This window comes from Phoca vitulina, unplaced genomic scaffold, assembly GCF_004348235.1.
Source record: "Phoca vitulina isolate PV1807 unplaced genomic scaffold, GSC_HSeal_1.0 scaffold13, whole genome shotgun sequence".
NCBI lineage: Eukaryota > Metazoa > Chordata > Mammalia > Carnivora > Phocidae > Phoca > Phoca vitulina.
The window spans coordinates 37,478,021-37,490,068 of record NW_022589716.1 but is presented as its reverse complement, the minus strand read 5'-3'; the positions used below and the strand labels follow the sequence as shown (position 1 = coordinate 37,490,068).

Below are 12,048 nucleotides of genomic sequence, written 5' to 3'. Positions count from 1 at the left end.
AAATATGAATTTATTGTCATCATATTGCCTGTGAAGACCTTGTTTTTATAGATTGTCCCTGTAAATTTCTTTTCTATATCACTCTTGGGGACTTTCTCCTTTTATAGAACCCCCCTTAATATTTCTTGCAGGGCCGGCTTAGTGGTCACATATTTTTTTAGTTTCTGCCGGTCGTGGAAGCTCTGCATCTCTCCATCCATTCTAAATGAAAGCCTTGCTGGATAAAGTATTCTTGGCTGCATGTTCTTCTTGTTTAGTACCCTGAATATGTCTTGCCATGCCTTTTTGGCTTGCCAGGTCTCTGTGGATAGTTCTGACGTTATTCTGATGTTCCTCCCTCTGTACGTAAGGAATTTCTTCCCCTTAATTGCCCTTAAGATGGTTTCCTTGGTTCTAAGATTTGCGAATTTTACTATTACATGCCGGGGTGTTAGCCTGTTTTCCTTGATCTTGGGAGGGGTCCTCTCTGCCTCTAGGACACGAATGTTTGTTTCATTCCCCAGATTAGGGAAGTTCTCAGCTGCGATTTGCTCAAATATATCTTCTAGTCCTCTCTCTCTCTCCACCCCCTCAGGAATCCCAATTATTCTGACATTGGAACTCCTCATGGTGTCTCTTATTTCTCTGATTCTATGTTCATGGATTCTGAGTTGTTTTTCCCTGGCCTCCTCTTTTCCTTTTTTGTCTATTAATTGGTCTTCTAGGTCACTAATTCGTTCTTCTGCCTTGCTTACCCTAGCTGTTAGATTATCTAGATTGGATTGGATCTTATTGATAGCATTTTTAAATTCTGCCAATTCAGCTTTCATTTCTGCCCTTAGAGACTCTATGTTGCCATTAATCGATTTCTCCATTCTAGCTATTGTCTTCACAATTGCTAGCCTGAATTCCATCTCTGAAATCTTGGTTATATCTCAATCCATTTGTAAATCTGTGGCATAAGTCATAGTCTCTGAGTTTCCTATTTTGGGGGTTCCCCTCCTAGTCATTCTGTTGAGGGGTGTTTGAGGGAATGTACAGAGTCCAAATTATTGACCACAACCCAAGCAAGATGCACCTGTTTTCTAGGGACCGTAGGGTTGCTAGCCTCTTGTTTTCCCAGCCTGTCTTCTGGAGGAGGGGCCTGCCGTGCTGTTACTCAGGCAACCCTGTTTGGGCAGAGTTGTCCTGCCCCCTGTGGTGGGGGATGGGCTCAGTGAAAACCGGTTTTGGGGGGCTTTTGTTCTCTGGCAGCTTTCCTTGGCGGCTTTCTGCCTCTCTTCTGAGAGTCAGAGCAGAAGAGACCATTTCCAACCCTCTGCCTCAGAGCAGAGAGATCGCAGTCTGTTCTTCAGTGAGCTCTCCAGGCCATACTATCTTCATTTCTGTCTGTGCTGCTATAAACTGCAGCGTCCTGGGTTGTGCACCCCTCAGCAGGGCTCCCAGTCCCTGTCTCTAGGTTGGGGCACATCTCTGCCCTTTGTGCTTCTAAAACCACCAGCCGCCCCCAGTTCGCATGTGCAGCCCCGCCGCTCTGGTTTCAGTCTGGGGGGGGCTGCCCTAAAGTCCTTTCCCCGTCACTACCGGTCTGCAAGTCTGTGCCCGGTCCCCAGTGGAGGAGGCTATTGTTCTCTGGCAGTGTAGAATCCCAAGGGCTTGGCTCCTCCCCCTTCTGTTTATCCTCTGATACCTGCCTGTGGAATCATAGCTCCCAGCTTCGTACCTTGAAACCAACCGCCTGCGATATTCTGTTTGTAGAAATCCAGATCTATCTTCTTACATCTCAGGCTGATTTTGTGGGTGTTCAGAGTGGTCTGGTAGATATCCAGCTCAATTCCAGGGACTAGTTGGAATAGGGTCCCCTACTCCTCTGCCATCTTTTCCCCCCTCCAGATTTTATTATTTATTTGAGAGAGAGGGAGAGAGCACGAGTGGGGTGGAGGGGCAAGGGAGAGGGAGAAGCAGACTCCCTGCTGAGCAAGAGCCCCACTCAGGGTTCAATCTCAGGATCCTGAGATCATGACCTGAGCCGAAGGCAGATGCTTAACTGACTGAGCCACCCAGGCACCTCAACATATACATACTTTTTAATCAACAACTGAACTGCTAGTAATTTATACCTTAAGGAAATAATCTGGGATTTCTGGAGGTTTGGCTATAAAATTGCTACAGTGTTAGTCACACCCCCATTGTTACATGCTCACAACTGTTGTTCATATTCCTATGTGTATATGAACAATGATTTTATCTTGAGTTTATGAATTTTAAAATATTTCAAATACTAAATATAAATTTTGTTATAAAATATTTGTATCTTATAGATAATTTCTTACAGAAATTTTAATGATTTCATAATGTGTACATATTACTTTTTCAATTAGCATATACATGTGTGTAGATGAGAAAAACTCAATAAAACATGAACAAAGGGCCATGGGTTATTGTTTTCCTCACAATTTTCTTCATTATTATTGAAATATCTTTTAAATAAATAAAAAGTAATACAGGCTTGGTGATTTGTAATTTTTTTCCTTCAGATTTTAGGACTGGATGATCATTACTATTTAAAAAGTCTATAGTAAGAATCTGAACCAGAGTGGAAAAATCAATTGTAGGTAATAAAGCTGAAGAGGACAGCCAGGAAGCCACAGGGAAACAATAACAGCTCTACGCTCTGCCAGTTGAGTGGGAATTAGGTCAGTCAGCACACACTTAAGTCGATCTGCCATTGGAGCAAAATTATAATTTGCTTGAATCCCATTATCGGGGTCACTGGTGGCCCATTTGTAATCCACTTGTACTTCATCACATCCTTTCTCAATCTGGCCATCATAATCCCTCATTTCTCTCTCAAATTAGCTGCCTTCTGTTATGAAAGACATTTTGTCGTTTTGTTTACTTTTTCCTTTCAATTTCAGCAACAGTTAAGCAGACCTCAGAGGTACACCAGCTCACCTAAAGAACGGGACCACTTTCTCAAGATGCAAAAACCAAATGATGTGATTATATAAATTACTAGAAATCTTTCCATTTGGCTGGTTACAGAGATGCCCGAATCACATATCAAAGACAGATGCTTGCACTCACACAAATACCCTAAAATTTGTTGATGCAGCAGAGTTTAATACTGGCATATCCAACACCATCTATAAAGCTGTCAGTTGGGTCACTTGTGTCTCTAATGAAAGCAAACCAGCAGAGAGAACACACACATGCAAAACAACAAGACAAAACCCTAAACATTCTTGAGAGGTGCCCTTTAAACCTGAGATACAAAAACATGTGCTAGCAAATTTCTGCAGTAATAGAGAACAGATTTTTTTCAGGTATTTTTTTTTTTTTTAGATTTATTTATTTATTTGAGGGGAGAGGAGCATAGGAAGAGGGATAGAGAGTCTTAAGCAGACTCCACACTGAGCGCTGAGCACGGAGCCCATTGAGGTTCTCAGTCTCATGACCCTGAGATCAGGACTTGAGCCAAAATCAAGAGTTGGAGGCTTAACCCACTGCACCACCCAGGCACCTCTATTTCAGGTATTTTTAGGACAGCAAGGGCACTGATATTAGCAATCTGCATACATTAGGATGTGGGCACAAAAGATTTATTATTTTCCAATTTTGAAAAAGCATCTAAAGCAATCTCATATCATTATATATGATGTAGAACTGAGACAATCTCATCTTTTCACAGGATTGGCAAAGACGGTATTAAAATATTCTGTCATCAATTTTAGTGTGTACTTTTATTATTCTAAGGAAATAAAAATTAGAATATATTACAAATTCTGCACTCAAAGCCTATCACAGACATGTTACATGTACACACATGCACACACATACATATAATTGTTTTCTATCAATTAACAATCAGGTATTCTTACTGTTTATATGATTACATTAATACAGGCTTATAACGCAAAGACATGTTTTCCATAGAAAATTCACACCCTTTGCTCTCCTCAGCTTCTAAATTATAAAAGTATAGGCATACAACCATCTGTTTAATCAGGTATGTTCCTTTGAAGTGAAAGGACGAGCAGAAAGAGGTAAGTTCCCAAGGCATTTCTAAAACCCTTTGGAAATAAAAACAGAATCAGACCTGGGAAAACATTCACCTTATAATTTTTAAAAGATTAGAAAATTTAAAAACCTTTATGTAGAGCTAGGGCTAATTGTCTTTTTAAATAGTGAATATTTGACAATTCGTATTCCTGTCCTCTGACATAGGATATCTTTGCCAGGAGGGTTTTCAAAGAGAGACAGTTGGACAAGGATCACCAGGGAGACACCAAGCATTCTCTTGGTGGGAAAGCTGAGCTTTGTCTAATTTTCCAAAAGCTGTGTTAAGGATAGTGACTCAGAAAAAGGCATAATGTCCAGTCCTTCAAAACTTCATTCACAGAGACACTTGTCTAGCCTTTAAGGTTTATAAGACACTTTCATGCATACTTACTTTCATGCACATTACTAAACCTCTGAGGGTAGAAAAGAAATATCACTTCAAACACTGAAGAAAACTGAGGCATAGATAAGCTCAGGGGTTTGCCCAAAGTCATGAAGTAAGTATCTAAATCAGAACACAGATTTCACTTTGGACTCCAAAACCTTTGTTCTTTCCAATAGGTGAAACAATTTTGAATGCTCAGAAATACTTGATTACAAGGGGTTGTAATCATATTTTCCAAGAGTTTCAGAGGAAAAAAGCTTAGGGAAATGTATTCTTCAGCAAACCCACCAAGTGATGCATGTATGCTACCAAGTATTTTACCACTTTGTTAAATCATTTGCCCATTTTTGTGGACGTCACTTTTTAAAGGCCATAACAAATACATAGTTTTGTGAAACACAGAAAATATATTTTCTCACTACGAAAGAGGTTTAAATGGGAGACATATCATTATTTGCAAATGAGGCTTTTAGGTCTTTCTAAACACTAATCTCAGAAAAATCCGGGAGTGTATCAAGAATTCAATGTTACAAACTGGGTAACCTTCTTAGGAAAAGTCTGTAGGGGGCTGAATAACGATGCCAAGAAAATAAGAACAACAGCAACAACAAAATCAAAGCCAAGATGATTTTTTCCAATGACTAGCAAATCATACTTTTTTTTTTTTCTGTATGTATTTTTCAAACATGGCAGAGCTTCCTTTCCTTCTAGTCCACCTCAGGAAGATTTTTGAGATTTCCAAAATCTGGCTGAAGATGAAATATTTGGGCGGCAATTAAATATTTAGAGGTATGAAGTTTGAAGTTCAAGTATTTGTCTACGTGTGTAGAACAGTCTGTTACTTGTTTCATTCTACAAACACTTATATGCCGGGCAAGAAGGCACTAGAGATATAAAGAAAAATGTCACATTACTGTATCCTACAGAAATCCACAACATGGAGGAAAGACCTAAGACAACACAACAGAATGACCTGCAAGAGACTGGCTTTATTTTGTTTGCAGCTCAATCTTCTCTAGGGCCTAGAACGTCACCTGGGACAGACAGCAGCACAATAATTATCTGCTAAATTAGGAATTTGGAAAACAATGTTTTTTAATCCAATTACCAGGCAGTTACTAAAAATGATTTTCTTACTTTCCTGTAGGCGTATATTTTTTACCTCTACGTTTATTGTACTGTACCATTAATGACCTTCAGGATCTTGGTGTAAACAGTATTTGATACTTTTAATTGTAAGGTTTTATCCCCAAGAATCATCACTGGGTACAGTTTTTTTTTCCTCCTCTTCTGTCGATTAGCTCAGATAGACTCTATGGACATCCAAAACTAACTTTGGATGATGTTTTTCAGGTGAATGTAACATCTTCAAATAGTACTTTTTATATAAAATAGAATTGAGACACCACCCAGTAATGAGAAACTTAGTAAGGAATCAAATATAAGAGGCGCCTGAGTAGCTGGATTGGTTAAGCGTCTGCCTTGGGCTCAGGTCATGATCCCAGTCCTAGGATTGAGCCCCACATTGGGTTCCCAGCCCTGCATTGGGCTCTCTGCTCCATGGGGAGCCTACTTTTCCCCCTCCCTCTGCCTGCCACTACCCCTGCTCATGCTGTCAAATAAATAAATAAAACCTTAAAAAAAAAAAAAGGAATCAAATATAAGGCTCTTTGTCCACCTTTACTGGAAGATATTTTTATGAAATTTTCCTCATCCCATGTGGTGAATACTGTAGTGAGCTGCCTGGATCCCCCTCAGGACCAAGGCCCTCATTCTGGCAGGTGCTGGGAGTGTTGGAAGGTGATGGCTTTCCTAAAACTGCCTTTGTCCAAGGTCATGGACCCTCCCCACAGGTAGCCCACACCCAAAAACGTATTTATGGACCTCTAGGCAGGACAACTCTAAGGGGCCATCCCAACCCAGAGTCCACAATGGGGTCATTCGAGGTCCTTATTGTGACTACATGGAAATTCAATGCCTTCTTCTGCCTTCCCCCTCTACTCCCTCACAGGTGTTTCCAAGGGTTCTCCCCAGTAAACCTGCACACACATCTCTCATAACCTACATCCCAGATAACCCAACTTTAGGAACCTTCTATTACAGTATGTACGGCATTTGAGTAACTGTGATCAACTCGCTTAACATCCACGGGCTTCATTTTTATTCTATCTGCAACATGAAGATACTGAACCCTGTGATCTCCAAGGGCCTTCCTACCTGTAAAGTTGTATGCTTCCACTACCCAGTAATGTTACTATGAGATAAATAAGTGGTAAATTTTATAGATATTAGGAAAAAAGAAAAGCGTAGTTATTATCAATCTTTTAGAGCAGTATTTAGATAATACTGTTAAAAACCAATTTTCACATCAAGATGACACAACAATATCTTATTTTTTCCCCTCTAGAAAAGAATGGTCTAAGAATTTTGTTCCTGACTTATTGAGCTGGTATCTAAAGGAGTCTTTGTTGCCTTGAGCAGGGATTCATAGAACTGGCTGGTAAGTATCTTACTTGGAGCTCAATGGCAATATGGGAAGTAAACCTGCAAAAATGGAGCAGAATCAGGATGGTGAAACTCTGAGGCTTCCAAACAGTTAAGAGTTTTGTACCAAGTTTTGTAATGCAGTGGTAGTCATTGCTACTATAATGCTTCCAGCAGCCTCCTCAACCTGCACCTGCCCCCTCCCAACCATCATTCTCTGGACATATGCTGTGTGTCAGGCATTGTACTTACTCCTACTTAACATGAACAATAACTTGACAAGTTTATTATTTTCTCCCTTTTTGCTGGTGATAAAAATGGAGTCAGAGGTCAGAGAGGTCAAGACCCTAGCACACTGTTCCATGACTAGTCACTGCCTGAGCTAGGATTTCAGTTGAACCTGCCACCATAGCTTTTGCTCTTTCACTCAGGTACACTGTGTTCTGGAGGGAGAAGTTTCCAGGGCAAGGAAATATACCAGGAGACAAGTCATGTACCAAAGCACAAAGACTGAGTTTATATGTGTCCGGAAGGATCATAAACTGATTCACTTTACTTAAAGAAAAACAGGTCATCAATCATGGTATGATTGGTATAGCCCAAGAAGGCTCTTTTAGAAAGTTTGGATTGGTTATACAATGAAGACTCTGGAAGATCTTCATCAGAGAAAGGTGTGTGTCTTTGCAGCAACACACATGTGTGCTTGAGGAATGGAGTATCTTGTCAACATGCAGTACCCCGTCAGTGGCTGGTATCTAAAAGGTAAGTGATAAAAATCTGTTGAATTGTTGAAGGTGTTGCTTACCACAGAATCTCTTGTTTTAAGTACACAATCAGGCACCAAATATTCACTCAAATATTATGGCAGATGAAGGAATGCATGAACAAAAACATAAAACTTTAGAATGTTCTTTTCTTGCTCCCACTCAGCTTTAGCCACATACGTCCCCTCTGTTCTTTCAGCAGGAAATTATCTTTCTCAGAAATATCCTCCTCCATCCCTTCCTGCACACTCATTAGATTGATTCTCCAGACAGATTTAGAGTATTCTGAACATTTCCTTCCTGATGTTGATCAATGTTCGCAATTACAGATTTGTGTGATTATTTCACTAATATTTAATCATTAATGTTCCATACATGCTGGAATGACTCTCTCCCTTATTGTATCTCTGGAAATTAGCATAATGCTCAACACATAGCTGACAATAAGTATTTGTATAGGTGGATGGATGGATGAATGAACGGATGGGTAAATACTTAGTGAATGAATAGGAAGAGAGAAAGAGATGGAAACTGAAAGGAGAGAGAGAGGGAAATCAGGGAAAACAAGTAGATATTTCAGTTTTTCTACCATTTAGTGTAAATGAAAAAGTAGGAGAAGATCTAAATAGTGCAAAAAAAAAAAAAAAATCACAAAAACAAAAACAAAGAAGACCCAAGGAAGTGATAGAAGCCGAAGAGGAGTTGGGGAAACTATGCTTCATTTAGAAGGGGTGGATTAATTCCATGGTTTGACATACAAACAAGGTATTTAACTGGAAATTGTATAGAATTTTGAGTTTGGTGAAGTCAAGACTGGGAAGGTAGTTTAGGAGGGGATATGCAGGCCTGTTAACAGTTGATCCTATTTAAAGAAAGTGTTGAGCCTGAGGGAGTAACATTTGTTAATTGGGAAAGAAATGCCAGCCAAAAAAGAAAAGCCAGCCTAAAAGTGGTCCCAGAGCCAGAGCAGGACTGAAAAATTCCAAGTCAGGGAAGTCAAGAGTGGGAAAGTTTTAATAAAAGCAGCCACCATTGGTGAAGTCAAATGCAGCAGAGGGTTCAGGGAAGAGAGCTGGTTCCCTCACGTTCCGCATTAATAATCTGTGTTATTAAATCCAATGTGAAGTCTGAAATACAAATGAATTTCTTATACTTGCCTTCTATAGATATTCCTAGTTGACATGCACAATGAAGGCTTTTCCCCTTTGGGGTGCCAATTTTTTTCTGGAAGTATAGAAGGAATATTGGGAATTCATTGGCCCTTTCTATAGGTTTATATACAATCCAATCCCCCAGATAGATTCTATCTGCTGATACTTAATAGACGATGGGTTTACCTTATTCTACCCAACAAGAACTAGAGCAAGGCTTTGCCAATTAGGGTTTCAAGGCTACAGAGCTCTCACTCAGGTACCTGAGATGACCATGACCCAAATGTAGTTTCTCTCAATGTCTGGTTCTCTTCCTACCTGAATCAGATTACTGGAGAAACTGAACCTTACCTGTAAGGCATCTGATTTGGAAGTCCAAAAAGGAGCTTCTACAAATGTAACAAGCACCTCAGGTATTCTGGATGCATACCACAGTTTGCAAAACTACATTGGAGTTTATGCAGAATTCATCTTTGTGCATTTGCCTTTTAGAAAATGTGCTCAAATTATACATACATTTTAAACAAAGGAACAATGCTTTAATCTCAGGTGAAGTAGAAAAGTTTACTTTTTTTTTTCTTACTCATGATAAATACCATTATGTGAAAAAAGCCTGACAACCTCAGTAACAAACACAATAATAAATACTTTGTGGCTTATTTTTATTTGTGGAGTATGCCTGGTGGATATCACTTCACATGATTTAGTACCACCAGGGAGTAGAAACTTCTCCATTTAATAATCAAGTGGTTTCCACTTCTAATATTGTGTAGCCTCCTTATTATTTATTACTTATACAGTTATTTATCATACCAATTCCCTCCTCCGGAAGTAACATCATTTTAAATTTTATAAGGCATAAACAGGACACTGTAATTCCTCAAAAACCCAATACACAATATGTGCATAATCATCCCCACTGCTATGTCATTTTGTGTTTTCACATCGTATACCTAGAGCATGTGAGCAGAGGGCAGAGTGGTCATAGAGGTCTTTCATGGTGAACAGTGTCCTCAGTTTCCACTTTGATACTGACATATTCAGATTATTTCCTTTATACAACCTTTCTTGAATATTACCTTTATCATGAAGACAGCAAGATCTTAAATTAGAAGGAAACTTCCATTAAAATCCCATCTGTGATGTTTCCAGAATTTCTGTTCTTGACTTGATTCTTAAAAACACATTCCTTCCGTAACACCTGGTCCTATGCTTCTATATCCCTGCACTCCCTAGAGCTTATCAGTTAAAAAAAAAAAAAAAATCAAGTCTCTACTTTCAGGATAATAAATCCTCCAAAGATACCCAAGCCTCATTCATATGCTGAACGGCATGCTAAGGTTTTATAAGGAAGTGGTGAGAGCGCTTCTTCCGTGCATTTCTAATGGCTGAGAAGCCACTGCAGCTAATAGATGAGAACTGAATAAATCCTCCATTTGTTTAAGCCGATAATACTTTCGCCAGCTCGGTGCAGCAAAAGCTCTGTGTGAAGTTCCTTAGCTAGGATTCCTTGACTCAGCACCCAAGCCACTTCCAATTACCTTGAAGAATGTGGCAATAGTTGAATGCAAAGAGGTATTTTATGTGATCAGACTGTGAACAGCTGATGAAGATTAGGCTCCTAAGTAGACTGAAAGGAAACACTTAATTATCATGCTTAAAGTATCCTCTCTGCAAGGATGGTAATGAGTTAGTACGAGTTTTGAGTCCATCTTGCTTAAAAGTTTTATTGGCTGGGTCTTTTCACTTCCCATCTCCACTCCTCTGCCCTTTGTTCCTGAGAGGTAAGATACAGATCTCCCCTGCCAAGTTCAAACCATTGCTCCTCTATGCTCCTGTAAAAATTAAACAGAAAAATTATCTTTCCAGGCCCATGTCTGCCAGCTACACCTTCCTCTACTCTTACTACCTCATTTGTTGCCCCATAGTACCACTCTCAACACCTTGCTTCGGGGTCACACTTTTCTTTAATCTTACCCTGTAGCTCTTGGCTGATTTCCACAGGCCTTTGAACTCCAAAGTCAACAGACAGTTCCTCAGTTGCCTTTGTTTCCCCTGTATATTCCACATTAGCTCTACCTGCCACAGGATAGTCTCTACCTGGCTCTTGACACTTTTCTGAATTGCGCCATCTTTTAAAGCTTTAAATCAAATGCCTGGCTCTCTGGCAGTGACCTTCTGTCCTTCTAGCTCTCACACTCCCTCACTCAAAGCACACTGTTTCTGGTGGTTTCACCTCCCTATTTCCTCTCCCTCTATGGGGCCCCTCTTCTCATGTCCTTATTCCTTTATCTTGCCAACTTAGATCCCTCCCTCGATTCATTTATTCATTCAACTAATTCTTGATTTCCTACTGTTTGCATTACTCATCCCCAAGAATATAGCAGTAAATAGCAAACACAAGATACCTGACCTTGTGGAAGGTACATCTAACCATGCTCCTGCTGAACCCTGAATCACTTCATCTCTTATCTATCACATCCTCCTGGAAAAATTCTGTCCAGAATCATGTTAAATATTTATCATCTCTGCTTTTACACTGTTGCTTACAGTTAGTTATACGGTGCTGCTAACAAAGACAAACTGCAGAGCCCTAGGAAGTGATGCCATAAATTTGGTTAAGCAAAATAAAATAAAAATGTGCTTTATAAATTGGATATATTCATAATCATCCTCTTTCTGAATCCCTTGCAGAACCCAGTACAGTCCTATGATAATAAAACAATGACCACTAGTGTTTATTGTAGTGGGTGCTACGTAAAAAATACGCCCCGTTAACAAGGCTCCCCCCTGTCTCTGCCCTTCTGTGCCTCCATCACCTGGCACCATGCCCAACCCACAGAAGCTGCGAAGGTAGATTTGGCAAATAAATCTGTATCTCGCAGATGAGAAAACTGAGGCTGAAGGCAGCTCAGTAACTTGCCCAAGGTCATACACTAGCAAGTACAAGCCAGCGATGCCAGTGTGAGAACTGCACCTCTGGACACCCCGCAGCTCCAGCCTATCACACTGAATGCACACAGTCGTGTCATGGCATCAAACCTAGTGAGCCCCAGGGCCGTGTCTGCTTTGTTCTCTCTTCCAGTATCACTGCCATTTGAAAAAGAAAAAAAAAATGAATAAATGAACAAACGAATGAATGAATGAATTTTTAGAGAGACAGATCAAATGGGGAGGAGGGTGAAACGTTTATCTTCTCTGATTGTGAGGAGTAACTGTGGCT

The 12,048-nt window shown here is 40.0% G+C and overlaps 1 protein-coding gene across 8 annotated transcripts in view; it reads right to left on the bottom strand.

The window, feature by feature from the left end:
* The window catches only part of GRM7 (glutamate metabotropic receptor 7), a 906,130-nt gene that overhangs the window by 526,199 nt on the left and 367,883 nt on the right, over positions 1-12,048 (bottom strand). The gene's annotated exons all lie outside the window — the stretch shown is intronic.